General features: G+C 38.5%; 1 protein-coding gene across 8 annotated transcripts in view; it reads right to left on the bottom strand.

Annotated features, from left to right (window-relative positions):
* The window catches only part of LOC137255974 (polypeptide N-acetylgalactosaminyltransferase 5-like), a 320,337-nt gene that overhangs the window by 63,112 nt on the left and 235,086 nt on the right, over positions 1-22,139 (bottom strand). For 4 of the 8 annotated variants that reach the window (XM_067793603.1, XM_067793605.1, XM_067793604.1 and 1 more), the window contains 2 exons: positions 21,896-21,940; positions 12,472-12,571 (listed from right to left, as the gene is read on the bottom strand). The gene's annotated coding sequence lies outside the window, so the exon portion shown is untranslated. The remainder of the gene's footprint in view (positions 1-12,471; positions 12,572-21,895; positions 21,941-22,139) is intronic. The other 4 variants (XM_067793598.1, XM_067793600.1, XM_067793601.1 and 1 more) reach the window with 1 other exon arrangement.

Below are 22,139 nucleotides of genomic sequence, written 5' to 3'. Positions count from 1 at the left end.
CCGCGGCAATGAATAAAGTACCAACATGTCCATTTCAAGAATTAAACTTGCCGACGGAATGTGAATGAGCTGATTTGGGAGAAGGTATTTTGAACTATGTCCATGCAGATTGAAACCAACCAGAACCGTGTTATCACGATCCCCTGCCATAGGGCATATTAGAATTTGGTTTGTTTAGACAGTGATGAATATTCGTGGGGAAAATGAGGGTAACTCCAAGAGGATAAACAGAATGACGTTTCATTTTTAACTCCGTCCTGTAAATTGTCTTATAAAAAGTTTGATTCATGCAACTTCCATGCAGGAGTTTACCAGAAAATGTCTTCATTCCAGCCGCTGCGCAATATGTAAAAGAAGGGACAGGTGGAGATGCAAGGGCAGACAACTCTCACTCACATCCCCAACACCCAACACCCAACACTCAACATGGGAAAGGACAGAATTTAGGTGATGTGAGAAGAGGAAATGACATGTGACATTGGAAGAGATGTCTTGTGGTATGAATAAAAGTCACGTGACATGAAGAGAGGAACTGTTACTTGAGGAGAGGAAAAGCCATCTGACATGAGATGAAACAAACAATTCACTTAATACGAGAAGAGGAAAAAGCATATAACATGAGAAGCGGAAGAGTCACTTAACATGAGAAGAGGAAATGTCCCATACCAGGAGAAGAGGAAAAAGCTCATGACATATCAGGAAAAGTCATGTCACATGAGAAGAGGAAAACTAATGTAACATGGGATATGGAAAAGTCACACAATATAATAAGAGGAAAAGTAATGTAACATGACAATATGAAAAAGTCACATGACTTGAGAAGAGGACAAGTCACATAACATGAGAAGCTTAGAAGTCTTGTAACATGAGAAGAGGAAAAGTCATGTGACATGAGAAGTAGAAAAGTCTAGTAACATGAGAAGTGGAAAAGTCATGTGACATGAGAAGTGGAAAAGTCTAGTAACATGAGAAGTGGAAAAGTCTAGTAACATGAGAAGTGGAAAAGTCATGTGACATGAGAAGTGGAAAAGTCATGTGACATGAGAAGAAAAACCATTTGATATGAGATAAGTGCATCTGATCACATTCACTGTCCCACAAGTACAATATGAAGTTAACCACAAGACACACTCATCCCGCCATCAGCTGTGCCTACTCCCATCATCAACATCAGGAAATAATTTGTTAACATGAATTCTTAAAATGTTGTCTTTGATGAGCATAACAGTATAGCTTATTTCCCTGTAGACAGTTGAAAGTCTGGACAGCTGAATCAATGGTTCATTTTTCTACACATCTATCTAATCTAATTCCCAAGTTAAAATTTAAACTCCAATGTACCAGCACTGCCGATGCATGTTGCACCAAGTGACAGTACTAATCTCATCAATGGCTGGCCTGTCATGGAACTGTTTGGGCAGAAGTCACATCTGTAATATTCACTGAGTCTTTTGTTCATCTATCTCTTCCTTGGCACAAGTAAAAAAAAACCCAACAAAACCCCAAAAAACCCAAAAACGCATATCCTTACAAAAGAGCCTTGAACAGTATTGTGAGAACAGTCAATATCCGTACAATATATCTCAATCAAATTTTCTTCAAATAAAAATGCAGTCCCCTGTCAAATAGAAGGCCCTTACTGCTATGATAATGCAACATTGTATGGCGCTCTGATGACTATTATGGATTTGCAATACTTGCCTCTGTATTCAAGTACTCGAATAAGTTCTTTCTCAATATAACCTGCAATATGTAGGCCAGAATTGGTCTTCAGAAACCCATGCAGTGCCACTAACGCGGTCAGGTAGTCAGGCCCTCTGACTTGGCTGATGTACTGCATCCCAGCTGCATAAATCCATGGTCATGCTATGGATCACTTGATTGTCTGGTCAAGACTGGATTATTTACAGACTGCTGCCAAGTGGCTTGAATATTTCTCAGTGTGGCATTATCAAACAAGACGAATTAAAAATCTTTATGAGGATGATTACCCTGTTTCTGTGACCATCTTAGGTCTATGAATACTACTAAATACTGACATACTTAGAACTTCCATGTCGCTGACTTAATACTAAGGTATTTGATTCAGTACCAACAGGATTCCCAAAGTACTATGCTACCAATACAAGTACTAAGAAGAGCTTCACTGTGTTGATGTACCTGAGTTATTACTTACTGAAAAGGCCATAAATACAGTCTTAGTACTGAAAACAGCCAAGTATCAAGGTACCTTCATTAATACTGAGTTACCTTCACTAGTGAGTGAGTTAGTTTGGTCTTACACTGGTTTTAGTAATATTCCGGCAAGATCACTGCAGGAGACCAGCAATGGACTTCACATATTGTACCCATGTAGGGAATCAAACCCAGATCTTTGGTGTAATAAGTGAATGCTTCAACCACTAGGCTACCCCGACGCTCAACCTGCTTGAGTATTGAGAAGACTTCCTTAGTAATAAAGTATCTGCAATAATATTGAAAAGACTGCCCTAGTACTAATAAGACTACTGAGTAGTGATGTAACTTGCTTGATGCTATGAGAGACTTTGTATTACAGTGACCATGAATCCAGGCCTACGACATACAAACAAGCCAGTGTGTTGCACTATAGTCCGTTGTATCTATCATAGAGCATGGTGGCAGTTAATGCTGAGATTGCATAACAAAGGTGTCACTGAATAACAGTGAACAACTGACAAACAGGAAGATATATATCAACCAAAAATAAGCACGATCAAAAACAGTTATTTGATATTTGTCCCCTGAGCGGACGTCTGAATGTTCATAACAGACAGGAAATTGAATTGGAAAAAAATTGAAAACATGATTCGAGAACATCAATGATTAGTACAGTCAGCCTACCTCATGTACAATATTCCCAAATTCCAAACAATAATATCCATTCCAGGAGTAAATTTTAAATCAATCCCACAGCAACACGTCAGGAGTCCATGTCGTTTACGAGTCAGCTGAATCAATGCCACGATAGAATAGTGTCCCCCAAAGCCAGTAGTTAAACACTGCCATTTGCAGCAGAACTGTCGTCTGCTGTCGAAGCCTCGCCACCAATTTTTATGACGTCTGCCTTGATGCGGCTCCGTTTCATGATACTACCAATGCCCAAAGTGCACACACACTGCTGTGAGTTTGCCCTTGCCTTGCAAGCAATACGATTAAACGAGAAAACAAATCGAATTAATATCCCCCCATTACTCTCTTCGCAACAGATAGTTTGAGTCAGAGATGGAAGGCAATGGAATTAAACAAAAACAGCATGCAAGCACATTTCGCTCGATCTCATCAATCGCCTATTAACTTGAACATGGTGAGTGATTTAGTATCCACAACACTGAACATGCAGTGCACATAGACAATATATGGTCCAAGAAACATTTAACACCAAACATCAGAATATTTACTCTCAAAACACTTCTGTGTTATTGGAACTTATATTTTAGGCTGAATCCAGCAAGATGATTTCTTTAATAATGCATTTCTATTTGATGTGACTAGCATGTTAAACTGGCAGATGTAAGCCCTGTTATCATGGATAACAATAAGATTGAATGATAACAGCTCTTACTGACATCTGGACTGCCTAATGTGGGAGATGTGTGAAAAAGCTGAATCTAGGAAGCACTGTGCTTCTTTGGTCTGAGATTCATGGGATGTTTATGTGATGTGAAATGTCCGTTTCAGGCAAGTGAGTGAGTTGGTGTTGAAGAGAGTGAGTTGGTGTTGAGGTGAGTGAGGTAGTGTTGATGAGTGAGTGAGTGAGTGAGTTGGTGTTGATGTGAGTTGGTGTTGATGTGAGTTGGTGTTGAAGAGAGTGAGTTGGTGTTGAGGTGAGTGAGGTGGTGTTGATGAGTGAGTGAGTTGGTGTTGATGTGAGTTGGTGTTGATGTGAGTTGGTGTTGAAGAGAGTTGGTGTTGAAGTGAGTTGGTGTTCATGATTGAGTGAGTGAGTGAGTGAGTGAGTTGGTGTTCATGATTGAGTGAGTTAGTTGGTGTTGATGTGAGTTGGTGTTGAAGTGAGGTGGTGTTGATGTGATTGAGGTGGTGTTGAAGTGAGTGAGTTGGTGTTGATGATTGAGTGAGTTAGTTGGTGTTGATGTGGATGAGTTGATGTTGAAGTGAGTAAGTTGGTGTCGATGATTGAGTGGGTGAGTTGGTGTTGATGTGAGTTGGTTGGTGTTGAAGTAAGTGAGTTGGTGTTGATGTGAGTTGGTGTTGAAGTGAGTGAGTTGGTGTTGAAGTGAGTGAGTTGGTGTTGAAGTGAGTGAGTTGGTGTTGATGTGAGTTGGTGTTGAGGTGAGTAAGTTGGTGTTGAATTGAGGTGGTGTTGATGTGAGTGAGGTGCTGTTAAAGTGAGTGAGTTGATGTTGATTGATTGAGTGAGTGAGTGAGTTGGTGTCGATGTGAGTTGATGTTGAATCACAAGATGGTGTTGAAGTGAGTTGATGTCGAATAGTGGGTTGATGTTGAAGAGTGAATTGGTGTTGAAGAATGAGTGAGTGAGTGACTGACTGACTGATTGGGTGTATTGATGTGTCAATGGGTGAGTTGGAGTAGAGTGAGTGAGTGAGTGAATGAGTGTGCACAATATCCCAGCAACAAAGGTTTTATGTTGCTTTGATCAGTTATGAGCTGTGTACATTTTGATGTATTTGTTTCATCTTTCAAGTTTTCTTCAGAAAGTAGTAAAGAACATTTGGAAACAATTTGATACAACATTGCAAACCACCTCAACAAACATTATCACAAACAGATGATCATGTTGCATGAATCAGATTCACATTAAAACTTCGAAAGTACTTGGTAATTGTTGACTTTAAACATTCAAGCCATAACCCACAAGCTTCTGATGATAAAGGTAAATTATCAGGACTGCCATTTTAAATCACTAGCTTTATGTCTAAAACCTAAAGGAAATAAAAGAAGAAACATATGAAATAAAACGTTTGCCATAAAATGTATGCTTTTGTCAAGAAAATTTGTAGAGACTATCATTTATGGGTGACATTCAAACTTCTAACACAGTGCCAATACATTTTCCAACATCTCTTTTTCTACATTTCAACAACAACTAATGGAAACCTTGGTGTTACAGGAAATAAAGATTACATTTTTTGCTCACAAAATGTAAAAAAGTAGAAAGTCACCAAAAATACCTATATTGCAATTGCTTTTGAAGCTCCTAGTTCAATGTTTCAAATTAAAAATAAATACATTTAAAAAAATAGGACCAAAAACAACATTTATCCTAATGGTGAAACAAGTTGTTATTCAAGCAGCATCACGCCACTGATGTTAATAGAACTGACACGAACAAAATTCAATACATCATGTATGACAGATACGTCAGAAGGAGATGGATTATTTTAATAAACATCATTCATTATTCCAAACAGAAGACTGGGCATTAATAACTGACAACCACACACAGCCTTTATTGTATCTGAATGAACAGTGAGCGAGTGAGTGAGTACAAGCGTCAGTGAGTCAGTCAGTCTAGTGATGCTGCATTCAGCAATAGTCCAGCACTATCACTGCATAGATCACCATAAATGAAATTCATACATTGTACCCTTGTTGGGAATCAAACCAAGGCCTTCAGCATGTTAGGCGAACACTTTAACCACTAAACTTACCCCACTGCCGAGAAACAGACTCCACAAACATATGCATCTATGAAATATATAAAATATCTGTCACACCAAATTAACTTTAGTTATGAGAAATCGTCAGAGGCTCTTGATGTTTTTAGGAATACAAAATCCATAAATGGACATTTAATGGACATTTGAATATTTTCCACTACGACCTGTTGTTTGTTGATGTGCTATTTCTGACAGTGCTGTATTCAACATTTATCAACTTAAAAAAAAAAGTATAAAAACAGAGACTGGTAAATATTTTGGATTGGAGTCTGCACTTAAAAAGCATTCGTGTTGAAAGACCTGGAAGATGTTGAAGGTGCTAAGTGAAGCACGGTTCTTTATTACAGTGACTACGGTACATCATGGCAGGGTGAGTTTGCTGTGTGAGTAGAGGACTAAATACACTGTCTAGACCCATCCCAGCAACAGCCGCCAGACCGTGTCGTATCATCCCTATTTTATGCTTCTTTTATACCACACCAACCCTGGAGGTCAATCTACCAAAAACAACGTCCACAACAAAGACTGAAAAGTACATTTGACGAGTCTGCACAAAGCCTAGAGCAGGAGTGGTCAATTTTTAATTCCAAATTGATACAGTTGTCCTTTGTAGGGGAGCAGTTAACTCAACATTTCATCTTCAAGGGGGACATCTCATCTTCAAGGGGGACATCTCATCTTCAAGGGGGATCATGTTTTGGGAGTTCTTATGAATCATGAATGTTCAAAGCTACTGATACTCCAAGGTGGCCAAACAATTTTGAAATGTTTTAAAACTGAAAATATTACAAGATTTACTGAAAGGTAATGGAAGGTAATAGTGCATCAAATGTAATTAATGACTGGTCCCTTATGATCACTTTCTCTATTGATGTTCCAGAATATTCCACAGCCAAATACCGATGACATATTATCAATATTTAAAAGGGGATGATGTTCTACTGTCTGGAGACATTGTAATCAGTAGCACACATGAAGCTGAGACAATGTGTCTGTGCAATTAGTGCACCCTAAAAATTCACGCTAGTTGCTATCATGAGACTTCAGCGGTAATGTGCAGCGACAGGTACAAATCATTAATGGTGGTCCTCACAGGTAGCATTTGAGGGTTAAAGTTCACAATAATTTGTTAATGCTTTGAATTTGCTACAAGACGGAACAATACTGATGGGAAATCAAAAAGTACATTTTTGTCTTAAACTAGCAAGACTTGATACAAACTTTAAGGACCAGGGTACACACCAACTGTTCGTAATGTTGTGACCCATCATAACTCTATAGCAAGTATGAGTGAGTGAGTGGGTGAGTGAGTGAGTGAGTGAGTGAGTGAGTGAGTGAGTGAGTGAGTGAGTGGGTGAGTGGGTGGGCGAGTGAGTGAGTGAGTGAGTGGGTGGGCGAGTGAGTGAGTGAGTGAGTGGGTGGGTGAGTGAGTGGGTGGGCGAGTGAGTGAGTGAGTGAGTGAGTGAGTGAGTGAGTGGGTGGGTGGGTGAGTGAGTGAGTGAGTGGGTGGGTGGGTGGGTGAGTGAGTGAGTGAGTGAGTGAGTGAGGGAGTGGGCGAGTGAGTGGGTGAGTGAGTGAGTGAGGGAGTGAGGGAGTGAGTGGGTGGGCGAGTGAGTGAGTGAGAGTGTGAGTGAGTGAGTGAGTGAGTGAGTGAGTGGGTGAGTGAGTGAGTGAGTGAGTGAGTGGGTGAGTGAGTGAGTGAGTGAGTGAGTGAGGGAGTGGGCGAGTGAGGGAGTGGGCGAGTGAGGGAGTGAGTGAGAGGGTGGGCGAGTGAGTGAGTGAGTGAGTGAGTGAGTGGGTGGGTGAGTGAGTGAGTGAGTGGGTGGGTGAGTGAGTGAGTGAGTGAGTGAGTGAGTGAGTGAGTGAGTGAGTGAGTGAGTGAGAGTGTGAGTGAGTGCATTGTGTGGCTTTTAGCAATATTCCATCAATATCATGGTAGGGGACATGAGAAATGGGATTTCATCATTGAACACAAGCTGAGAATTAAACCCAGGGGGGCTTACCACCCAAATTACATTCAGTAATGCTAGAGATACCAGTGACGATTCAAGTTCATCAACATAATAAAATAATTTCTTGAAGTAACATTTCAGAAGTTGGGACAAACAAACTGAACACCTTATGGGTAATAACATCTTTCATTTCATGGGCCCAATTCTTTGATGCAGATTGCACCACTGTCAAGAAGGAATAAAATAATGAGCAAGTAGGGTTTTACATCACTTCAGAAACATTCCAGCAGCATCATGGTGGGTGACACCAGAATGGGCTTCACACATTGTAACCAAATGAGGAATGGAACCCAGGGTATTAGCGAGTCAAGTAACGCTTGAAACACTAGGCCACCCCACTGAAAACAGGGGTATAGGTTGAGGTGGGTTAGGTTGCGGTATTGTCGTCCCTGTCATGAATGTTCAGACGTAACAACACATTGTTCATCATCCATCAGAACGTGGAAGTGTATAGCTCTTGGTCTGTAACCCCACACTCATTGACACTGCTGTTTCTGAACAGATATGTGCCTCTGAGGGTTTTTAAAATCATTAGAATATTGAAAGTGGGTAATTTTTTTCATGATTTTCATGTTTTCATAAGTGTCTCCTTGCAAACTACATTTGTGTCTCTGTGATCATGTATTAAAGCAACAAAGTCCACGGTAGTAGGATTTGTTTGTTGTTTAGACATGTACTCAGCATTACTCCAGGTAATAGGCAGCAGTCCAGGAGGAAAATACAGGAAAATAAGATACACATGTTTTCAACGTTATCCATGTATATCATGCTACATAAGGGGCAGTGGGGTAGCCTAGTGGTTAAAGTGTTCGCTCATCACTAACAGGTTCAATTCCCCACATGGGTACAATGCGTGAAGTCGATTTCTGGTGATATAGCTGGAGCATTGTAAAAGTGGAATAAAATTCCCTCACGCTTTATGTCCCACAACAAAGTGCAATTTCAGGTTAGTCCAGGCACTAAAGCACCAAATCTGAGGCATAAAACTATATTCAGCAGCTGAATAAGGCTCTACAGTACTTCCCAGATAACTAATTTCAAATACAAATTGGACACCTGATTTGAAAAAGTTTACATCAGAAATCGGTTTCTGAATGCATTTGTGAGCAGCACTGCATGTATCCAAAGATTCAGTCAATCAGGCATTTCCTGAAAATAATTTCACGCAAATTGTAACTGAGTCAGCACTTTCTGAACCCGAGTCCTGGCATCAACGGAATTAGAATACAGCATCCAATTCCTCTTTCAAACACTTGACCATGATTAAACTGTTACTAATCCACAACAGTTGTAGGGAAACCTTATCGTACGTTTTTGATTAAACCCATGCATGTATAACATTTTGAACACCTATTCAGTGTCGCACTGGAATCAGGCACATTTGGCTTTTTTTACAAACCAATTGTACATGACGTCAGAGCTATATTTCACAGTGATATAACATATTGTACGGGTTAAATTTCAAAGTTCAATTAAATTTGAAGGCTATTGCCTACGGTAGTGTCAGGTTTAAAGCAAGAGTGAGGAATGTTTTTTTACTCGAATGTATTCCAGATTTGTAGTAGCAGCCTGATCATAGGTGATTGAAGAATTATATTTCACTGTGATACAAAATTTCATCTGAGTTCAGTTTCAGAGTTTAATCAAATTTGAAAGGGCATTATTTTGAAGTATACAGCATGTGTTACATGGTAGGTATAGTTTTTGAGTCAAGTTGATATATGTGTCTGTAACCTAATGGTTGACAGCAAGAGCATCAATCAATATTACTGGTCAATAAAGTCACAATAAAGTCTCATAATGCAGCATGTTTTCATAAAAAGTTACCCAGTAAGAAACACAGGGTACAGGAGTCGGATCCAAACATCTAAGTACAACTAAGATTATCTGAAAGTATTTTGTGAATAAGAACAACGGTTTGAGGCATTTTAATTTGACAATAGTGATAAAATGTCTTTCCTATGTCACCAAAATCATTAATCATTTTTCACCCAGATACAAAGCATACTCACTGTCATCTTACCAACACAATGTTGCAAGAGTGAGTGAGTAAGTCGGGCGTAATGCATATGCATAGTAACGCTGGTATTCCACTAATACATCACTGTCACATGCGCATGATGTGAAGAAATTCAAAACAGTTATTCAGTAATTTCAGCAAAACCATGACCATGTTACCAGACCAAGAATCAGGTAAATCCAAGATTCAAACCCATGATCTTCTGATCCTGGCACAGTTAAGGGCAGCTACTCTGCACAGAAAAGTCAGGCAAACCATGCCATCAAATCTTGCAGTAGCATCACAAACTGGAGAAATGAAACTACAAATTCTAGGAGACGAAACACCTCAATTTAAAACAAAATATATAAAAATGCACAGAACCTCCTGGGATCTAGGGCTACAAAGATGAAACCATAAAATTAGATGATGAAACAGTACAATTTGGAAGACACTTAGGAATTGTGAAGATGAAACTACAAAAAGTTGAGTTCATCACTTGTTTCATAACAAGAAAATCAATGATACACCAAATGTCGCTCTCACTCTGATAAACAACTCTAATGTTTATCCCCATACAACGTACTTTTATCCTTCCATACAACATATGGATGATGAAACTGAAAATATTTTTAAAAAAAAGAACTCTGTGAGACACTATTACAAGATCAGATGTCAGTAAGAAAGATGAAACTCTGAAACTATCAAGATAACATTGTAGAAACTGACTCCCGAGACATCTCAATATAGAAATGAAATGTATATATCTACCATCTTCTGCATCCTTTTCTACAGTGTCGCTTCCTGAAGTGTCGAGAGGCTTCCGGTCAAAGCAGTCATATCCTGCTTCACGACAGGTCAAGGATGGCCCTGAGTGGTCAGTCTACAAAGCAGTGGGAGTATTGGCCACTGACCAGGTGCAATACGACCATGTTATAGCCTACTTTGGATGGGAACCATGCCTCCACACGAGAAATCAATATCATTATTTCTCTTGATTCTTTTCATTCTCTGAGGAATTCACTGAACACACACTCAAAATCTCAAATATATCACCACTGAATGTTGTCAAAAATTCTATCCCTTAATACTGTATTTTTGCTGTGAGGTCTTATACAATATGTTTCCAGGATTTCAATTGAAAAACAAACATGCTGTTGCAATAATATATTTTAAAAATCAGGAAATAAAGTTCATTCTCCAAAACCAAACCAGAACCAAACTAAAATTGTATTTAACAATGGTAGATCTGCCACAAAAACAAGCTGCTACTCTAACGCTGGTTATATCAAATTAGGCAGCGTAAGATTACTTGATTTTCACATACTTGTTGCCTTTTTATTAGGAGAATATTACATTTCCAGGTCAGATTGTGGTGTTATCTTCCTGTAAAGATCATGCTTATGCTTCCAGTGTGGACAAACAGAAAGAATTCTGGATTATCAAGTTTTTTTTATAGTACTCAGAAAGAGACTATGCTGTAATTGACATATTACTATAAACATACATTTGAGTGAGTGAGTTTAGTTTTACACTGCTTTTAGCAATATTCCTGTAACATCATGTCGGGGAACACCACAAATGGGGGGGTTTACACACTGTACCCATGTGGGGAATTGAAACTGGGTCTTCAGTGTGACGAGTGAACACTTTAACCACAAGGCCACCCCACAACTCATCAACATTTAAGACACGATGTGTGACGTTAAAGAGTTTTCAACTTTCACGTACATTCATATTGATCTTTGCTAGTTTTAGTCATAAACGATCCTTTTTTTTGAGAAACAGACCTGTTTTCTTGATTAATGACCTCTCTTGATAATAGGCTCTTTCGCTCGATGATAGATACTGTCTAAGATATGTTCAAGATGAATTAGAATACAACACAAAACACAGACAAGACAAAATGTGGAATAAGCCCATTTCTTTAATTTTTAACAGGAGGAACTAAAACAGAATCTCCTAGATTTCATAACGTCTGTACAAATTGTGGTAAGAAAAACATGTGGTGTTGTGGACTTTACTCACAGTTTGAACTTGATAACTCAAGAAAATTGGCCTTTCAGCAATAATTGTGTATTTTGATCATTCAAAAAGCCCAAAACTTGGGCTAAAGTAACAAAAAATAAAGTTTTGCTGTCATACATTCAGGCATGAATGTTTCATTGAATACCAATATTTTTTTTCTTCAACCCTAAAAATAATATCTTCAGTGCTCCCAAAAGAGCTCTTATCCCACCTTGTCCTTAAGCCAGAACTGATGGTTGTCCCCATGGTGATATATCACTGACAAAAACTAACACCAACATCAGCTAATGTCAACCACCAAACTCACTAACAAGATGGCTGAAGAAACAAGGCAAGGAAATAAAGCACTAGTATTTGATTAGCGACCTCAACTGTTCACCCTAAAGTGCTCCTGTGTTTCCACAATCAATAGAGACCGTTTCACCTCTCTGTGGAACGTCACTAACCACTATCGTAATCGAAACCAACCCGAAAATTAAGTTACACAAATCTCTCAGCGAAAGCTTTGGAGATTTTTAAGACCTTCTCTAAATAATGAGCATATTGGTGGGACAACAGATTCTAACTTAATGACCACTGTCTGGCTAGAAATACACATAAATTGTTTACAAGTGTTTGATGTCCCAATTTGCTAGAAGTTTTCAGTGACAAGGAGTGAATATGTTTTGATATGAGACTAGATCAGACTGGGTTCTTGTCTGCATCAGGCAAACCGAAACAGGAAATGACGTCATCAGGCAGAGATGCTAACCCCGAATGAAATGAGTCATACCTTGCCCAAAGCAATTCTCGAGCCCTGAAGGTGCGAGTTGGGGGTGAGCGTGAGAGAAAGATCTGGACCCTTTTGACGGTGGGTGTCTGGGGGGCCTCCCCTACAAAAATAGATTTGGTCTGCTGGAAATATGCAATTTCTGGGCGTACTTAACCAGATAATACTCAACTTAAATGAACATACTCAAATGGCTATTTACTAAAATTCTTTCAAACATTCTTAATTTATTAACATATTTCTATTTTCTGAAAATTGGTGTTTTTTACAGACAAATTGGAGAGTGAGTAACTCCTCCTAAATCTGAGTGGTTGGGAATGCATCTGGGTGAGAGGGTACGGTTTTAGCAACATTCCAACATCACAAGACATGGGGGATTCGAACCTGGGCCTGCGGCATGATCAGACAACACTGTAACCACTAGGCTACTCCACATGATAAATTGTCCAAGTGCCAGCCAAAGATACTAAAGAGGTCATCCTCTGTGGTTTTCTAGCTTACTTCTAGAATTAGGTTATGACCACTAACCCTTCCTAACTTATCTTGCATAGAAGCATGAGGTTCTGGAGACTAATCTGGTCTTTGAGACCTCATGGGACATGCTGGATAGTGTCCACGTGAATAAAACACTGGTAGCAATAAAGTGTTGGTGGCACAATAAAGGAAGGCAGGAGATGGTACATGAATAATAGAATTAGTAATATAAGGATGGAAAAATATTTTAAACAAATAATTGTGATGATGATGATGAAGATGATGACAATGTCATTGATGACAATATCATTGATGACAATGATGACGACAACGACGAAGATGATGATAACAATAACGATGACAGCAATGACGAAAGAACCAATGGGAACTAATAGGATCGAGTAGTCATATTTTCTGACTTTCTGTTAATATCCCAACTGTGTAGATCACAGGATTATCTGTCCAGACTAAATAATTTACCAACCACCACCATATATTGTTGATCGCAAACAACAAACAAACACGAAAACAAGACAGGACCAAACTCAGATTGTAACTGCGACATTCCTCCCATACCAATGTTGCTGTATTGTGGAATGTCCTGTGACCAAGGAGATATTACAAAGGAGACAACAAGCAGATAACAATGCTCTTTTATATTAATGTCTGATACAGTATAACCATGTACATCTGGATCTGGATACTAAGTCATGACTACCTGTTTTGAGGGATCAGAATTTAAAAAAAAAGTTTATTTGGAAATATCACTGGTCAATAAAATCTGTTGCCTTTTAGTAGCATTTAGAAGTTGTCACAGAAGTTGTCATGAACCATTTATGCCATGAATACCTGTTTTGAGGGATGGGAATTTTTATAAATATGTTTGTTTGGAAATATTACTGGACAATAAAATCTGTTATCTTTTAGTGGTATCTATAAGTTGTCACAGATAAGAGATTCCTTCATCAAGTGAAGTAACAGATGTCTCTGGAACATCATTATTGCATCATATAAAAATTGTCCCACTAAAAAAGAGTGTAATCTGGAAATAACAATTGTTTTGTTAAAAAGTTACTACATTCCTAATTCCTGAGCAAAACATACAAACTGAAAAAAAAAACTGACTCTAATTTTGTCTCTCTTTTGCCCATAAAGAGCAAACTAGCCTGCTTCTGACAATCTCTTGATTAAGTGCCTATGTTTTATTACATGTTTTATCTAAAAATTGAAAAAGAATTCCATAATGCAGACCCAAAGCAAATGTCCAGTTTTCATCCAATAAATTGCCCTTTAATCAAAACAAAATATCATTTACAACACTGCTTGGAGACAGAAATTTCTCGACAGCAATGGCGCCATATATGCCTTGACAATGTCTCCTGGAAAGGTCAGTCACCTGATATAGGATATGCAGTGAGTCTGCCAATTTGCTTTTTTCAATTGCATAATCCAGCAAATTAACTCAGTGCAGGCAGCTACGTGTTGCAGAAGAGCATGGACTCATGATCTGGCATTGCTTGAACCTACTTTTCAAAGAATCTGATCTTAATTCTTCAACATTTGATCAGCTTTAAATACAGCAGGTTTGATACAATAGTTTAAAGACTAGGTTTGAGAGGCCTATTTAAGGTTGTGAGTCATATATTTGAAAAGCTTTGATAAATTGTTACATTTCAAGATTCAAAGTCTGAGAGATTAAACATTTATCAAAAGATTTGAGACAACAGTTTGAAGACTAGCTTTGGGGAGGCCTATTTAAGGTTGTGAATCATGTATTTCAAAAGCTTTGATAAATTGTTACATTTTACTCTAAAAAGTCCAAGAGATTGAAAATCTATCAAAAGTTCAAAGGGTTTCTGAGAGAGGCCCTGTAAGGGTTGGTAATTCATCCATCGACCTAATTCTATGAGACTGTGGAGAGATAAAGTCTGAATGAGTGGAAGGTGCACATTACAGGATTGCTTCAGACAAGTTTTAATCTCACGCTTAGCGAAGGAGAATCCTACATGCGATCAAGTAGGTTTGAGTTGTGTGAAAGTTCCCAAGCACTACCAAAACATGGGTTGTGGGGAGACTTGGAGAAGTGAAAATGATGGGAGTAAAATATGTAAACTGTATCTATTGTGACATTATTACATGCTTCCTAAATAGCATTAGCTTTGGTGAGAAAGTAGGCCATTGTTAGTGGTTCATTAACTGCATGGTTTGAAAGGGCATGGCATGGAGAGGAGTGAAGTGGAGATGGTGTGGTGTGGAGAAATGTGGGGGTGAACGGAATGGAGTGGAAATTGACCAGAGTGCAGTATAAAGACTGGAGAAAAATAGAGTGGAGCAATGTTGGGTGAGTGGTGTGAAGTGGGACATTGTAAAGTAGCGCTGTGCAGCATGGCATGGCGTGGCATGGCGTGGCATGGCGTGGCTTCCTTGGTTCAGACTGGATTATTTACGGACAGCTGCCATTGAAGTGGAATATTTATGAATACAGTGTTACACAAAACCAACCAAAAAAATCAACAGCCCATATCTCCATTAACATTGATATTGAAATCAATTCTTTGATGACTAAATCCGACAACTGCCAAGAAAGTTACCCCTTTGCTGGGTCAAAATAGACATTGCAAGAACCACACAAAATGCTTTTTGCTTTCTGGCTCCAGATAATATAGGGATTTGACCAGAAGTCTTTCACAGTTACGTATGACCTTTACGATTACATTCCACACTCTTCCACCATATACTGCCTTGTTTACATTCCATAATTGTAAGCAGCAATTCAAAGACTTATAACATGGTTTTCAGGCACGAAGAGGATGTCATCCTTGGTCTGATTTAGTTGATGAAATGCTGTTGTTGATGCTCTCATAAACAACCTGGCCTGGCAGCAAAAGTCTATTAAAACTGCCTGGAGCCAAAAAAAATGGAAAATATCATACAAAATTCTCAAATTATTACAAGGGGTTTCATTATCTTTTATTAAAATTTAATATACTCTCTCCAAGGAATGCAAAGTTCCGATGGCCAACAATTAATACCATATTCAATCCAAGACTCAGCAAGAATTTGCCTTATAGCTCTTCGTACTGCCAGATAAAACAAGAACTTCATTTTATATTATTACATTAAGACTAACATTAATCCCAACAAATATCAGAATTTTATTAAGAAGCATATACAGGGAAAATTAAAAATAAAATCCAAATGAAATTTTGAACTATAGTTATTTAAGTTTGATGCTGACACAAGGCAGACATGCCAAATCATCCTAGAATCAAATTTTTTTTAGTTTATGCCTGTCTGAAAGACAGACTTAAGAAAGGATATATATACTGAAAATTAAAAATATAATCAAAAGGAAATTCAGAAAGTTGTAAACATTTGTCAAGTGCTTCGCTTTGTATTTGTCTAACATCAAGCAGTGATGCTGTCACAAAACTGAAATATTGTCCACAGGAGCACTAAGCCTAAGTCACTCATTCCTTTTCATGTGAGGAGATATTTGAACGGCCCTGTGGCTTCTAATGTAGATGGCTCAAGCATGGATGGATTTTGCTTGTCACAGATCAGCAAAATAGAATGACTTCTGGAACAAGAACACAACGTGAGACTTGGATTGCATAAAAGTGAGTCAGTGAGTGAGTTGAGTTTTACACTGCTCTCACTGATGAACAGCATGAGCATCGATTTGCACCACTGGGAACAGATGAGATGTGTCAACCAAAACAGCGATCCTGACCACCCAATCCCGTTAGTCATCTCTTAAGGGAACGGGGAAAGAAACATTAAGAAAGGATCGGTTTTCTTGCTGTTCTACAATCAATTACTAAGTGAATTTGCATTTCACATAATAAAAACCCCAGAAACGTTTTGGAGACTATTTCCCTGCCATTGTTTATACATTAAAGCAGAAAGATCCTTCTACTTCCTGGGGAAAACAGATCTTTCAACTGAAGTATCAGCATCAATCACCTTTTAATATTTGTAATGTATCAAAAAAGATGGATTGTTTATTGTGTAGGACATGGTAATTATGTAATAATGATGAAATCCCTTTGAGATTTTTCACACAAAAAATATATGCATTTTGTTAAAAACCATGTGTTTCATTTGCTCTCAGATCAGCAACAAACTCATCAAAATTAATGGCATGTGATACTTGTCAAGAAAAAATTCCATGCTCGGCTTGGAGAAATAAATTTCATATTTCTGAATGACTCAAAGAAAAAATACTATCTGTGATGCTTTTGCCCACAAATATCAATTAAATGCTAACCCCCTCCCCCAGACATTTGACATTTTCACTCAAGAATCTCTTCAAAATTAAAATACATCTGCTGTAAGAAAAGAAATTCTAACCTTATGTACATTCGTCATTCCTATTCACGACATTGTGAGATTAAGCAATGGCCTCCTTTGGGTAATGGAACAGAAAATAAAATGGCATCAACTGGCTTGCATCATGAACTACACGTGTCATTACCAATGTTTTCGTAGTTTATGACTACACAGGTACCATCTCGTATAATCTTCTCAAAATCCACTAATGACGAATATTAATCATACCTCTGTATGTATCACATTTATTGTCAGTTAAATATTCTGTGAGAAATGACTAATGTACCTTGCCCAAATGTCTAGTCTCTAAGTCAAATCAGAGTTTCTTCCCTTTGTTTACCTTAACTTTGAATCCTGTGCAAATTGAGCCTGAAGTTCATAGATTAGAATACAAGGTTTCCAGTGGAATTTTATTTCTGTCATAATGATATTTGATCTAGGCTGACTAGATCTGCCTAGATGAGCAGACATTCCATATTTGACCATCAGACTAGATTACCAGTGAAATCTCATTATCATCATGGTGGAGTGCCCGGGTAGACTAGTGGTTAAAGTGTTTGTTTGTCACATATGAACACTGGGGACTCCTTTCACAAAGCAACCTTTACTAAGGTTACCAAAGTCTAAGGTAACCTTAGTGCAATGTTAAAGAAAGGGAGTAAAGGTTAGCCTTAGTAAGAGTTAAGGTTAATCTTAATAAATGTTGCTTTGTGAAAGAAGCCCCTGGTTTGTTTCAACCCACTGTGAAGACCATTTCTCATCATCATCGTCATCCTCCCCACCACCATCACCAAATAACAAGGCTTTTAATGTTGTGACAGAGATCATTAGTGCCTTGACAAGGTGATGAATACCTTCAGTTGTAAAACATGTAAGACCAACACACTGAAGCAGACAGACCAAGAAATGTTAAAAATATTAACGATAAAACATTCCTGTGAGAACATTCCTGAACAACATTCTTGAACTACAATCCTGTAGAGCAGCTTCTTTCAAATAACTGACATTGCTGTCTGCACTTGAAAGTGTCACAAACCGATATGATAAGAACATATTCTGACACTAACTGCTTTGAAAAAATTACATTGTGACAAACTTTAAGGCAGCATTTTCACAGGAAAAAATATATATTTACTGTGATTTGACAATATGTCCGCTTCCTCCCACCCATAAGTTGGATTCATGTGTACAGGGACTTCCATACTGGTACAGAAGAATATCATCTAGAGGTGAGGGAATCAGTGTGTTTGTAGCAATACACCGTCAATATGACAGCCAGGGACATCAGAAATGGGGTCATTTCTATGTGAGGAATCTACTTGAGTCTTTGCTGTGATGAGCGAACACTTCAACCACTCGACTACCACACCGCCCCATATCATCCAGGAACTGATCGGTTTATACTCCATGGCACTTGTGTAGCAAACCCAGCTCACCAAACACAGCATGAAATGTCTCGAGAAGAATTAAATCTGCAATTTTTTATAACAAAAACTTTTTTTATGCCACTACACTGTTCGATACCTTTAGGAAGACAATAAAAACCCAATATAGAGCAGTACGTGAAAGTCATTTTTACAATCACATGCTATATGTGCTTCATAAGGCAGCCATTATTTTTTAGCTGTTTTAATCAATCGCTCAAATAAAATCCAAATCCAATTTCAGAAATCTAAACATTTGGAATACAATTCCGACAAAACCTTTGATGCACGCTGCCTTGTGAGGTGTCAGAGCAAAGATGGGAGGTTTGATATCAGCAGGGATGGGGAAAAAGTTTCCGGGCCATGATTGATATATCCATGAATCATTCATTGTGTACCTAATCCTAAGCTTCCAGGATGCAGACGTTTTGCATACATCAATGTACAGTTCTGGCACGAAAAGGGATTAAGCTAAAAAGTGTTTTTGAAAGATTGAAGCATGGCCCAGTATTGGTAGCAACGACCTTCAGAAGTGAGGCACTACAGGCTTAGATGTGACTTTGAAAAGAAATGACAGTCCCTAGGTAGAATGTCTGCATGAGTGAGTGTTGTTTTCATGCTGTTGTATTTAATATTCCTGCATAATCCAAATGACCTGTAATTTTTCATCTAAACTGGCATCAACAGGAGATACTGCTCTAGGAGATACTGAGATCTAGAACTATCTCCTTGGCAGTGGTATAGAAACAATATCCTTCCCCTCTCCATGAGAGTTAACAGTGAGTATTAACAGTTAACAAGCAGTATTTCCTGGGTGATAACAGAGAGAATATCAAGCAATATTTTCTTTGAGGTAACAAAGCGAATGTCAAGCAATATGTCCATTGAGAGATCAGAGATCAGGCAACATCTGAGACAAACAGAAAAAATTTGAACAATATCCCCTAGGAGATAACAGAGAAAATATCAGCAATATTTCCTCGTGATAACGGAGATCAAGCAGTATCTCCTTGAAGATAACCAAGAGAAATCTCCTGGAGATATCAAGCAATATATCCTGGGAGATACAAAGAGGAAACAGCACATGTATCCCTAGGCATTGACATAGAAACTACAAAGCAACAGCCCCTTGGAGATAACAAAGAGAAGATTAAACAATATGTCCTTGGCAATATATCGACATGAGTCATTAATAGTTCCTAAGCATTTTCCATAAAAAGAACATTGTGAAATTCTCTGTCTCTGTCTGTCTGTCTGTCTGTCTGTCTGTCTGTCTGTCTGTCTGTCTGTCTACACTTGTACCAAAGAGGCATCTACAAACTTCATATTGTTTCGTATGTCACAAATACACTATGTCTGAAACCATCTTTTATAGTATTTATAATGCAAAGATCCTTCTTGGAGGCAGAACCTAACTAATTCACAAGTAAAATACAACTGACAAATCTCATTTAAATAACAGATTCCTAATTAATACAGGTTTCACTCAGTATTAAATGACCGTCTACATATGACATTAATATTTCTTGCAGTGACCCCACAACATGGTATCACCGATGCAGTTGTCTCAGTGCACATCAACAAAACTGTCGCTAGATACTCCTCAGGGACAGCGTAGCCTGTTGTGACAATCTACCAGTCTGGCACCTTGTGACATGATCTTGGAACTCTTTGGTCAGGGAGGCAGAAACTCAACATATTCTCAAAGCTTTTCAGTCAGTGAGACAGAAATTTCAACAACAGAGTTCTGGAAGAGACAGGTCTTTTAGAAGCTTGGCTAACAGCATGACTAATTCAAATTGTAATGAAATTATCACTCAGTCTTCAGGGGCAGGGTGCCAAAAGCGAACATGTAGACGACTGCTGAAACAATTCTACCAAGTTTGTCAAATCCTACGGGAACATGCACACAACATTTAATAAAGAATAACTTGCAGATATGTGACAGTGAGCAGGAAATTAGAGCTGGAAGAACAAAAAAGGTATTCATAGTTCATTTGCTGTGCTCATCTGCAGCAGTGAGAGAGTGAGAGAGTTCAGTTTTATGCCAATTTTAGCAATATTCCAGCAAAATCACTGTTGGGGTCACTGGAAGCAGACTTCACACATTGTGCCCTTCAAACCAGGTCTTTGATGTGATGAGAGAACGCTTTAACCACTAGTCTACCCTACCGCCCCTTACAGGAATAGGGATCTTTTGACAGGTTTAAGAATATCTAGTAAGTAGGTGAAAATGGTTTCAGCAATATTAAAACAATATCACAGTGGGGGACACCAGAAATGTCTTCCACACACTGTACCCATGTCGGGAATCGAACCCGGGTTGTCGGCCTGATGAGTAAACGCTTAACCAGTAGGCTACCCCACTGCCCCTAAGAATGTCCTAGGTGTAGTTCAGCTAGACATGAAATGAATAATCTTTCAGTTCATTGTCAGCTGTACTGGTATGAGAGTTAATTTGTCATGCCATACCGCAGAATAGCTGCATTACAACACACGAAGGATGACCCTGCTCAAAATTACAGCAAATTGTCCTATAGAAAACAATATCAGTGAGTACTAGTGCCAAGCAGAGACTAATGGTAAAAGCACCTGCTCATTGTAATGACGACTTGTGTTCAATATCCCAATGTATGAAACCCATTTTTGGTGTCTCCTGCTTTACTGCTAAACGAGCATAAAATAATACTCGCTCATTTGATCACAGAAGACAGGGCCTAGATTTCCGAAGCTCTCTTAGCGCTAAGATAGTCGTAAGTTAACGTTAATGTATGGCTTTTACGACTAACTTAGCGATAAGAGTGTTTCGAAAATCTAGGCCCAGGCTAGTATTCTTGAAGGTCAGTTGGAGTGTGGATTTCGAACCCTTCTTCAGCAATGTTTCAGCAATATCATGGCACCAGAAATGTGTTTTACACATTGCACCCATATCAGGAATCGAACCAGGATTTCAAAATGATGAGCAAGTGCCTTAACAGCTAGGCTACTAAACGCCCCAGTCACAATGAAATGATCACCAGACTTGACAAGAAACTGCATCATTCACTGATGCAAAACTGCTCCTGTCATCCCGAACACTCATGCTGAGACATGAGGAAATGGACAGAACGTAAATGACATAAAAGGAAATTGACCAGACCCTGAGGCAAGAGACCATGTTGTATGTAAAACATGTGATACCAAAATAGGTCACTTACCTGATAAAGAAATTATTCGCAGTCAATGACACAGCCACTGGACACCTGAAGATAAAAGAAAGAAACTTCATTCCAACATTCTTATTACAGTTATACATGTACAAGTCTTCAATATGGTATTTTGAAGATGAAGATTTTTACACTTTGTATGTATATGTTGCCCTTTCTAATCAGGGCAAAACGCTGATAAAATGTAATTGAGATGCTACAACTGAGAGGGGGTCGAGAATTGGATACTAGAAAT

The sequence above is a fragment of the Haliotis asinina genome, chromosome 11 (genome assembly GCF_037392515.1).
Source record: "Haliotis asinina isolate JCU_RB_2024 chromosome 11, JCU_Hal_asi_v2, whole genome shotgun sequence".
NCBI lineage: Eukaryota > Metazoa > Mollusca > Gastropoda > Lepetellida > Haliotidae > Haliotis > Haliotis asinina.
Note: the sequence above shows the minus strand (reverse complement) of the source record. Positions and strands in the feature narration are given on the sequence as shown.